Consider the following 11,762-nt stretch of genomic DNA (forward strand, 5'->3'; position numbering starts at 1 on the left):
AGACCATTGAGTGAACATTTTGCTTAGTAGGTGTAGTCCCCCTTGTATATTGACGTGTAAGTGAGTCTAGTTTCCTTCAAACCACACCTATTCTCTTGTCTAATCTTTTCCTCTTCTTTTACTCCTCGTTCACCATCCCCGTACAGGTCCACTTCTGCTCTTGCTCTCTCTCTCTCTCTCTTGCTCTTCCTCTCCTACCTTACATGCTTTCCACCCTCCATCTCGTCCTCCGAGGCTCCTGCATTTAGAGAAGTAAGCCTGCTGGCGGGGGTTATTCCTGCTAATTCTAGCTCACTGCGGGGTGCCCATTAGGGGGCTTGATTCTTGGTTTTGATGTCAAAACCTGGAGGTTGTTTCCTAGAGCCAAGCTCACTTCAAACAAGACACATGGGCGTTCTGTAGGACAAGTCAGCATGTGCCACCTGAGCACAACACCAGCCTAGATTCACAATTGAGGAATAACCACCTTGGGATGTATGTTGCTATTGGTTACTAGAAAACAAACAGCACTGGAAAGGTATTCAGATCATGGAATAATTTGTACCATGGTAGAGTAAATTTTTAATATCTTCACTACAAGAATTGTATCATCTCTCATCATTTTTTTATGTCCGTGTAGAGCACGGTACTACACAATGCACTGTGGGATCCCATGGGGAAGCTAACTAAGTGCTTAACGGATTGCATCACTACACTGTCAGCGACTAACAACCAGTCTTAATCTTCTCCATGTCACATCTACAAGTACAGTATGTAAAATTCATAGACTTCAGTGGTTAATTCTGAACAACTGTTTTAACCCCAGTATTGTATTTTAGGAGAATTCACCAACAACAAAAACTATAAAGGTATAGTTGAAATGTTCAGATGCACCTTGAGAGTTAGTTCGTTCTGCAAATGAATTAACAATGAGTAGCTGTATGCCGTGGCAATGTATAGACATGTTATTGAGTGATTTTGTTTGTAATTCAATTATTCTAATCTATAATTCATCAGTGTGTGATGAACTCTTCCACTCCGTTTAAAATTAATACAAAGTGACAACACTGAAGAAACACATGCATCGCATTACATTGTTATCCCCCCTTCCTCCCCTCATCCACTGCTAACCCCTCTTCTGTCTCTTATCACTCCCTCTTACACACACACACACACACACACACAGAACCACACTGGAGTGATAATCCATGGCTACACTGCTGCAATAATATCTAATGGGACCCTTCACCCACTTGATCCCCTCCTATCCATCCATTTACTCGAACAGCACAACCATAGACCAGTGGGCTGTTTTTGCAAATCTGCTTAGAGGAGTGATAGAGGCTCACATACAGAGTTGCTTTTAAACAGGATTTACGCTCCAAGTCATCTCCAGATGGGCGGGGTCCCTAACAACACCAACAGTAACACAAACAGCCCAGCGGAGATCGTCCTGTGTAAAGGCAAGGACCATGAGGACAAGTCAAAACCGATTTACGCTTTCCAATCTCAAATGATTGTGCTGAAATCATGACAAACAGGAGGCGAGAGCATGCAAAAATGGGGAAAGAAAAGAGAGAGGCAGAGAGAGGATGGGGACCAGGCGGATGCAGAGAAATTGAGTTTCACATCGGTAAGTAAACAATGAGGACGAGGACAGCAGAGTGCCATCCAACAATATTAGCTCCTTAGATTATTGATACAGTATAATTCTTCCTCCATGCAGAGAAGGTCTTATTTTCATAGCAGTTTGGAGACCCCCCACTGAGTAGGGAGCTACTTTCTTTGTTAGCTCTGGCCTTTACACATTTCCAAGCATCTTGTTTGCACAGAGATGAGCTAATCCAGCTCACTAAACAGATCTCGCAAGCCGCAGGAATGACGATGAGAAATCTTGAAAAATATATTCACGCTGGAGCATAAACTTGTCACCGCAGATGCTCCAAAGTGAAGTTATGACAATACCGGTGTTGTTTGGAGGTTTTCATTTTGTCTAACATTGTGACGGCTTAATCATCAGAAGGAATAGAGGAGCAGTCTGCATCTGCAAATGCAGATCCAGGTTTTCAGGTGCTACGGAAGTAAACAGCGCGCTGTCAGAATGAGCTGCTTCTCCTGGAGTGACGGTCCGCATTTGTGAGTGTGCATGCATGGAGAAAGGTGTGTGTGTTGGGGGCTATCTGTTAGTTAGCACCACCATGGCTCCTCAGGCAAACGACAGGGACATCTTAGACGAGAGGTCTGAAGGACCCAGAGGACCCTGTTATACCTAAACCACCCGAAACACAACAAAACAACACTCTGCCCACCGGGATGAGGCAGGGATGAATGGAGACTGAGGAAAAAGAGAGTGATGGATAGATAATGAGAGATGGAGAGATTTCACAGTGAAATGGGAGGAATTGAAGGATAGAGAGATTGCCAAGTGAGACATGGAGTGATAGAGGGTTTTAATTAGTGGATAAGGGCTAGCTATCTGTGGGCGGCGGCAGCACTCTCGTCACGTAGTTGTGTTTTCATAGCTGACCAAGCCTGAAATCTCTTGCTGATAATGCCGAGTTTACCAGCAGATCGCATACTATGGTGTGCACCCCCCCCCCCCCCCCCCACACACACACACACACACACACAGACCCTCCCCAACACATACAACAGGACCACCATACATGCAGCATCTCTGATATGATTCAAGGATAAAATACAATCAATCACAGACGGACACAAACTCAGTGCCCTCGTGCCTACACACACTTATAGCATTCACACCAACTGACAAACAACGCACTCGAAACACCCACACGCCACAGAGAATCAACACAGTCTTCACTGGGCTTTTCAAAAAAAAAAAGCCTGTGTTGTGTAAAACCTTGCTCGCCGTTTCTCGGTGTTATTGCACAGTCTTTACCATTTAGCCTCCGATGCGCTGCCTACCTTCATTATTCCTCACACGCCAGCTCCCAAGGTTAATGCATGTATGTACATTGCAAGTCATATAGGTGACACAATGGCCCAGGGAGTTTGAGTGTTCGCCCACTCGTGTCAGAATAAGAGAACGACCAAGAAGCAGAAAAAGTGTGTGTGTCTGGGTTTGTGTGTGTGTGTGTTTGTGTGTGTGTGTGTGTGTGTGTCTGTGTGTGTGTGTGTGTCCACTTGCGTGGCAGACCAGCTCTTGTCAGGAGCTGTCAGGCGCTGGGAAACCATCCTGGATCATTTGACTATTTATAGTGGACATGGGTCAAATCCCACATTGGCATTGCATGCCTGAGCAGCGTGGAGAAATCCATAAGGTCCTACACTATTCATGCCCTCTGAATGTGGCCTAGAGCGAGGGAGTAGCTAAGCTTTAACTTTTCAAAGGCCGTTTTTATATCCCGACCGCAGTTAAAACTTTTCTCTTTTCTTTAAGATCCTGACTAAGGTACAGCTTTTTTCCCACTGCTCCTTACCAGACTACTAGTTTCTTTTCATGATATCCACTTCTTCTTCTTCTCTCTGATCTAAAGCCCGCTGCTGATTCCCCAGAAGGCCAAGGAGCAAACAAAAAATACAACAAGGGCAAGAATATGCAACAGCACACGCTCCCTATATGTGCGCTCGCATGCGCAACACTGCATTCACTTGTAGTGGCGCACAGGCAGTTTACCACAGACACACAGATGGAGCAAGAGACACCACCCAAAACCATTTAATCAATATTCCTGACAAGGCAAAGCCTTATTCAACACATTTGATATTCCTCCTCTCTTACAAGATAAATACATGTCAATGGCCTCGTAGCAGGACTAAAAGGCTGTTCACACTAACTTGCTTTGCAAATAAAGCTTTACATCAAGACTGACAACCTCCTAAGCTCTCCGCATCAGCCACTGCTTGGTAAAAAGCCACTTTCAATAATGCATTTGACCGCTAAAACCTCTAACACTCAAAGCTTAGCAAAGTGGCAGCATTACAGATACAAAATTAATTGATAAATCTTTGCCATTGATCACAGAAATTGGATTTGGTGATTAGCGCTTCAGACAGTATTTCCTGCACATTTCCTTTATGAAGCTGTTGATTACACAGTGAGTAAAGAGCATTAGCCCTGAAGAGGGGAAGCTGAAAAGATCTACTAGTAGCTGTTGAGCAGCATTGCAGATTGATTTCTGAATGCTTTGTGGGCTAATCTTCCATCTACACTGCTATAATGTGGTGCTTGTCATCTGGAAAAAAAACCAGGAGAGAGTGAGAGAAGGAGGATTTTTTTGTCAGGTTCCCACTCACGAAAAGTCCTGAGCGCGCCCTGCGGCTCCTCCTTCTCCTCAGATCTGTTCTCAACCCTCACCTCCTCTCTGATTCATCTGGCCTCTAGCAGGTTAAGGTCACAGATAGCATTCAGCAGCCGCGCGCAGGAAAGCGCTTTTTCGACAAAGAGAGGAGCAGCTCCACAAAGGCAGCGAGACTCAGTCAGGAACAAACTGTGGTCCTGGTGATGCTCTTTTGTGTGCCGGCGAGACGGAGATATGTTAGGGGGGCTGATACATTCCATCAACGTGTCTGCTCGGTGTATAAAAACACACAAATTCTCGTCAGGGTCATGGCATGCAGTCTGGTTTAGCCACACTCACAGAGAAATATAGGAAATTCTAGCATTCACCCAGTCTGGATGGTAGAAATCTAAATGATGTTTTCAACCCCGCGTTTGCCTCTTACATAGCTGAGATGTATATCAGTGCACAGAGGTGGCACATTTTTCTAGATAAACAATTTAGGTTTGAAATAAATAGCACATACTGTAAAACGTATTTGCAGTTATGGAATGGCATTTTGAGCACTTTCTCTTCAATATGAGATACTGGATGCTTTGATTTGTATTTATCCTGCATCTTTATTTCCTTTCTAAAAAAAAAATTTGCCAGGCAAAAACTGCATTGGGCACGTCCCCTAACAATTTGCATTCCTCATTTCGCTGCTTGTCAGATGAATCACTGTGTGTGTTCTTAGCACATTAAACAGAACAAAAATATGAATTTGCCAAACAATTCCTTTTCTAGGCACATGGCGCTGGGATGATATGCAGTGCACGCTGTAAAATGTGGGATTTCAGGATTGTTAAATCTGGAGACAACATGTATTAGGTCTGCTTTACTTTAAAATGGCTGCACACTCACTGCCATGATTTTCTTGGACTAGATACTGGATATTTATTTGCTCACATCACTTTTCTTTGTGCAGTCTGGCTTGGCATTTTGGCTGGCAATCAGCAGAAAATATGTGCCTCTACAGTTCGAAGTCAATTCGGGAGATGATACACATACTTGAAATACATCCCGGAGTTCATGGTGGATCAAGACTCATTCTGAAATTAAACCTAAACCTAAACAACAAAAGGACTCCCGAGCAACACACTCGACTGTATTGTACTGTACTGTATTGTATAAAACGTGGCTTCCAGCAGAGATGCATCAAGCGTCGTTTTGGAGCTATTCATCTTTTCTATGACTTAATAATTCATGATCATCTAGAAAGTAGAGCTATGAATATTACTGATGATACACATGAGGCTATTTACCAGTCAGCAGGAAACAGATGAACTCGTTTAGAGCAAAGATGTACAGTATAACATCACAGTATTTTATGTTGCTAAGTAAATCAACTCGTGAGCTTGCAACAAAGCTGCAGATGCGACTTATTCGTATTAAGATGTTAATCACAGTGTTGAGGTTCAAATGTACGTGTTGCTGTGTGCTGCTACTGCATGCAGCAGGTGTGGGGTCAACTCATTTCCAATCACTTTGTTACAGTAGCCACTGAAGAAGCTGTGGATCAGATGACTTCAGATTGATCATGTGCAAAGTTTTTTCTGAATATCTGATACTTTTGTTTCAGTCCTTCCCAGATAATTTCCCTGTATTGATTTAAGCGAAGATGAAACGCTGCCATACATTTTGTCGATGAAAGCTGGCCAGCAACCCCCATTGTGTCCTCGGTGTCAACAAAAGCAAGATAAAATCAACGCAAATGTAATGGATTTTAACATAATTATTTTGACACCAATGCCAAGGCATGCTGTTTTGAAGTGAAGGACAATTTATGTGGCAATAAATTGGGGAAGAAACAAAAATTGATTTTTCCTCTTCTAAAGTTGTCCAGTGACTTGATTAATAAAAATTTCACGGTAAGAAATGTGTCCCTGTAGGTGTGCGCTGGGTTTCTCTGTGTGTGTGTGAGTAATACAGCTTGGCAAGAGTGTGTATGTGTGTTGAGTGCCTACTACCTACTTTCTTGTGATTCACACGCACTGTACACAGAACAGAGGGTTCAAAGAAATAAAATAGAAACCGGTAGAGTAACACAACCTGAACACAACCGAATAAAACAATCCTTTGTGCTGTGTAGAATATTTACAGAGGTGGGCGAAATCAAAGAAACACAATGGCGATGCAATATATGTCATAAAAGCTGAATTCATTAGTCATACGTGAAAACAAATTTGATAGTGGATTGTCCAGAAACGCAGTCAGACAATTCACAAATAAGCTCACAAGCTTCTGGACTTGGAGGCATGTTGGATATTTGGAATATGGGAATTTGGGATCTTGTGAATATTAGAGAATAATGAAATTAAATGAAATCATGTTAGCGTTATTCATTGCAGCCCCATACAATATATCTACAGTTTAATACAATACAACTGAAGCCATCACAATTACCGTTCACTTAAATCAACATCATTTCGACAGCTCTTCTGTCTTAACCCTCAAGCTAGGTGTGTTCCATCGACAGTCCTCTCTCTCTCTCTCTCTCTCTCACACACACACACACACACACACACACACACACACACACACACACACACACGTTCTCTGTCCTCTTGACAAAATTAATCTCATATTTTAAAGAGAAGTGGAGTGGGCTTGACCAGTAAGCCTCTCATGGCTCTGATCCTTCTGTCTCCTGAGTAGAATTTGAAAGGCGGGAGGGAGGGAGTTGGAAGGTGGAGGAGTGTGAAGGGAGGCCGTGATTGCATTTTCACAATACAAATCTCAGATAACATCCTGCACCTTATTCAACTGTATATAGTTCCTGACTCTTGCCCATAACCCAGTGGACGAAGACAAGAGAGAATAGAGGAGATGCCAGTTGAGACAAAGCCAAATGCTTTAAAGAAAAATGCCTCAGGCATATATTGTATGTACGCGCGCGTGTGTGTGTGTGTGTGTGTGTGTGTGTGTGTGTTTGCAGCATTGGTAACTGAAGGTGAGTTTGGTTTTGATACTATTTCTGTCCCTTTCTCTGCTGCTATTGGTCCCATCTTTTGTTTCAACACACAAATAATCAGTATTGTGCTTGGAAACACTGTGAAAAGGAGAAAAATGACAAAGGAGTACAGTGGTATAGTCACAAAAGAAAATGCAGATGGAAAAATATCCAGTCAGTGCTACATTGTGAAAAACTGCAAGAGAAAGCAAAGAGGAGAAATCAGATTTCAGATTCATTAATAAATACAGTTTCTAACTTTGGAAGGAGATTCTATTAATTATGCAACACATATGTGTACAAAGGCTACACAGTCTGTTAAAGAGTTCATTATCTTTTCATAATTTGCAGCCAGTTTGTAAAAATAATGACCATATGCTGGACCAAAGCTTTTCGAATTTACTGCTTATTATCAGTAGACATGTTATATTGCTAGGAATGACTTGCTGTGCTAAGTGCATTAATTGTAAACACCAGTGTAAACACTGGGCCTATACTACCATATGAGGTTTTTATAGGGTAATTTGGCAATATTATATTGCTTCTGTATTTCATTTTTGTTTAATGGCACTGTTGGCAATTTTCTACTGAAAAGGCCGACCAGAGCCGAATGAATAGAGGAAACCCTAATTAGCACTGCAGGATTTGTTAAACAATTCCTCTTGAGGATGGAGCAGCATTGCAGCAAGAAGGTAAATATTTGAAGTTGTACAATGGTTACATCTCTGAGTGTCTGCGTGTGTGTGTGTGTGTGTGAGTGTGTGTTTCAGTGTGTGAGCATTGTGGTCCAGCAGTTTGATTACCCTACTGGTGCGGGTTCTTTAACTTTGAAATTATCAGCAGGGTGGCGTACACTCTGATACATTTTATGCTTTTCCAGCAATTACAATCTTACCATATGATGGGCATGGAGAGGGAAAGCGAGACGGAGGGGGGGGGGGGGAGAGAGAGGGGAGGATAAAAACTCCCACTGGGCCTCGTAGCTGCGAGCTTAAACTCTGCAGCACTAAGTGTGGTGCTCAACACTACCATAAACAACCTGTGATGCATTTCACCTTGGCCCCTCACTAATTCATGAACTCAGTTTTATTAGGGAAATTTAGTTTTGCAGAGAACTTGTGGGGCAGAAGGTAAGTGTGAGAGATTCCATGGGAGAAAGGAGCATTACAGTGCCAGGGGCTACTGCATTCCTGGAATGAAAATTCATAAATAATGCAGGGCTAGATAACAAAAAGAACTCCCCTGCTGTCTTGCACAGCACTGCACTATCCAAAGGCCATGCAATATCAGTCAAATCTCAGAAAAACACAAATTATTAGACACAAGTGAAGATTTGATTTTATTTTTTATTTATTCATGTATTTCTTGTTAGTAGTTTCTTGATTCAGACCAATAGGATGTGCTGACAGCCGAGGCAAAATGCCAGTAATCTAACAATCGGCACTCGGGGCCTAAATTGTCCGATTGTTGCACTGAAATAATGATGGGACTCCAAGCCAAGGAGCTAAGCATCTTCTTTGAATATCCAAAACACCATATGCACTGCCCACTTAACAATAACAAGTCTGAAAGAAAAAAGAGAAAATGCAATAACCGAAAGACATAATTAGTAGAGCAGCAACAGCTGACCACTAACTGCTGCTGAGGGTAAACCAGAGTGCACTGGCACAAGTTGAAATGTAAAACGCTGAATATCTCGCTGATTGATTAGTGATGTGCTGGTTAACTGACAGAAATGCCAGAGCCTTATCACTGGCATGTGCTCAGCATATAATTGGTGACATTTCAATTCAAAGAAATTTTAATTGTGAAGGAATTGCCGTAATGGCTCTGCCATTTAAAATATGCACTTAATCACTGCTCGTCACCACCTCCAGTGCTGCAGCCCTGAAGGGCCCAGAAATCATTCACATGTGGACAATAAGCTTACAAACACAATAGTATGAGCAGCCCCCAGCACAGTGTGGTACAGAGAAATTAACATAGGATTACAATCATCAGTCTCAACAAGTCCCGCACATCCGTATCGTCTTTTTACGTGCATGGGATGTGCGGGTCTGTGTGTTTGTGTGTGTGAGTCTGTGCATTTGTGTGTAGGAGACACAGAGGGATAGTGAGTGTGTCTTATGTAACCTCCATGCACAGATGCTCTCTATTAATCACAAAGAGCTAAGACAGACTGCCTCATTTTAATCATCGCTATCAATAACATGCAAGCCGAGGAAGAATCCAGCACGGTGCCCGCATCATTGTGAGCACTGTCAGGTAGGGCAGCGACACACACACACACACACACACACACACACACACACACACACACACACACAGACACACAGTGCCACACTGACAGAGCAGGCTGCGTCCAAGTCTAAAGGCTGCATTTAGATCCTAAAATAACATGGTGGAAAGCAGGTATACCTGATGGTGAAACAATCCAAACATCAATACGGTTCTCTCAGCAACGTTCACGGCAGCAGGAGGAGTAGTGCATTAAATCTGTGTGTGAGACAAACAGACGTGGGGCAGTTTCTGACTACAATGCTTTTGCATTTCCAAATGAAACTTCTGCCCGTTCCTCGATTCGACTAAAGCACAATTAAAATAAAAACATGGAGAAAAACTATGGGGTCGCTTTTGGGATTTCATTAATGGTGGGATGTAGACAATTACTCAGAATTATTTATTATGTATTTGTTTTGCTTATTTCATTATTTATTTATTGGAAATATGCCTCCAGTGGTCTACTCAACGCAATTATTTATAATCTGCTGTGAAGGAGAGGAGTGAGGAGGTCTAATTTAAATCTATCGGAGCATAGCCATCCTGGTGCAATTTGAGCAGGCTTCACAATAATTATGATTTATCAAAATGCATTTGCCCGCTGTTAATTATTTACCCACACGCGTTTTAAAGAGCTACTGTGAAAATTGCATACAATGCAGTTCAATAATTCAGTCAAGGACTGGCTTCTCCAGCTGCTGCATCATCCACGATTGGTAGAAGTTGGTGTATGGCAAAAAAAAAAAATAAATAAATAAATCAGACAAGTCTCAGCACAATGCAGCGGGTCACAGTGCTGAGATGTGCCCTGATGTGCCTGTTAGACCTGAAGTGGTGGGAACGTCTAGCCTGGGCCCAGCCAGCTGCATTGGTGCTGGAAGACAGAAGGCACGCGTCGCACAGATCTATACCCCCTGGATCTGGATGGCCCTCTTGGCATCATTAGGCTACCTTAGTGCTGATGGAGATGGAGTGGATGAGCCAGAACTGGAGCAAAACAACTCAAGACTGCAAGCGTCGCTGAACCACAGCGAATACGACATTTGCACTCATGGAGAGGGCAGCGTGCTGCTCTGCACTGTACCTGAACTGTCATCAGTTAGACTGGCTGTCACAGAGGAAGGCATGTACGCACAGAGTCTCCGTCCCTGCACTTCAATGAAGGCGCAATGATTTTCATAAAACCGCACAATACGCGCACACAATCACACACACACACACACACTCTCTCTATCTCTGTTTCTCCTGTCTGTGTCTCTCGCTCCCACACACACACACACACACACACGGACATACTCACACATGGCCCACTGCACAGCGCAGCACATCTGAACAGCTGATAATAACCATTTCCTGTGAACTCACGTTGTCTCAGCACCCGAGCCTCGTTTAGCCAAGCAACACCGTGCCCCCCCCCCCTCTCCCCAACGAGCCCATCACAGGCCAGGACTGAACGTGCCGCTTACCTTTCCGACGTACAGCCATTCCTTTAGTCCGATTCCACGCTAGAAGAAACCCTGCAGACGCTGAAGACTGTGCAATCCCACCCCCCCCCCCCCAGCCCCGGTAGAAATGGGACTTGAGATGCGGCGCTCCTGCTAAGACGTGGATGAGACACCTCTTCTCTGTGCCTGCTGCTCTGGTTTCGAGGCGGCGGTGCTGATGCTGATGATACCCGCCTCTCAAATGCCGATAGAGGACGACGAAACGACTGGGTGCGGGAGAGGAAAGGGATCTCCTTGCAGGGGGGGCTGAACGCGAGCCAGCTCCTCTGTGCCGTGTGACAGGGAGCCCGGCGCGGTGCGTTTAGCCGCAGTTGAACTCGAGGAGGCTGACGGGTGATGCTGTTGCTGGTGAGGCTCGGTGCCGCTATAACACCATCCCCGGATCATACCACCGCACTGAGGAGAAGGGGGTGTGGCACAGACCGGCCACAGACACAAACACGCACAGGCTCTCTCTCGTCGGGAGGTCGTCTGGATCACTAGTTAGACTCATTCAGGTGATGCCATATGGCTGCACTGTAGTCCAGTGCTGGAATGCTGACTCATTAGAAATGCCTAAAACACTAGGAGTTTGGTGTTTTCTTTAGCAGCTCATTTAAAAGAAATAAATAAAAACTGATTTCCATCAGTTGATCAAGTTCAACTTGAAGTCCTTCACAGAACTAAAGCAGAGCTGATTCCAACGCTGACTGGTGGATTCACTCACTCATTAAGGCTCAGGTGATGAAAGGCGAAGCAGAACATGCATTAAGAGTTCAA

At 43.8% G+C, this 11,762-nt stretch overlaps 1 protein-coding gene across 1 annotated transcript in view; it reads right to left on the bottom strand.

The window, feature by feature from the left end:
• Nucleotides 1–11,279, bottom strand: part of tenm1 (teneurin transmembrane protein 1) — a 148,856-nt gene extending 137,577 nt beyond the window's left edge. The window contains exon 1 of the mRNA XM_026357422.1: nt 10,965–11,279. The gene's annotated coding sequence lies outside the window, so the exon portion shown is untranslated. The remainder of the gene's footprint in view (nt 1–10,964) is intronic.
• Between the last annotated feature and the right edge of the window lie 483 nt (nt 11,280–11,762).

The sequence above is a fragment of the Anabas testudineus genome, chromosome 10 (assembly GCF_900324465.2).
Source record: "Anabas testudineus chromosome 10, fAnaTes1.2, whole genome shotgun sequence".
NCBI lineage: Eukaryota > Metazoa > Chordata > Actinopteri > Anabantiformes > Anabantidae > Anabas > Anabas testudineus.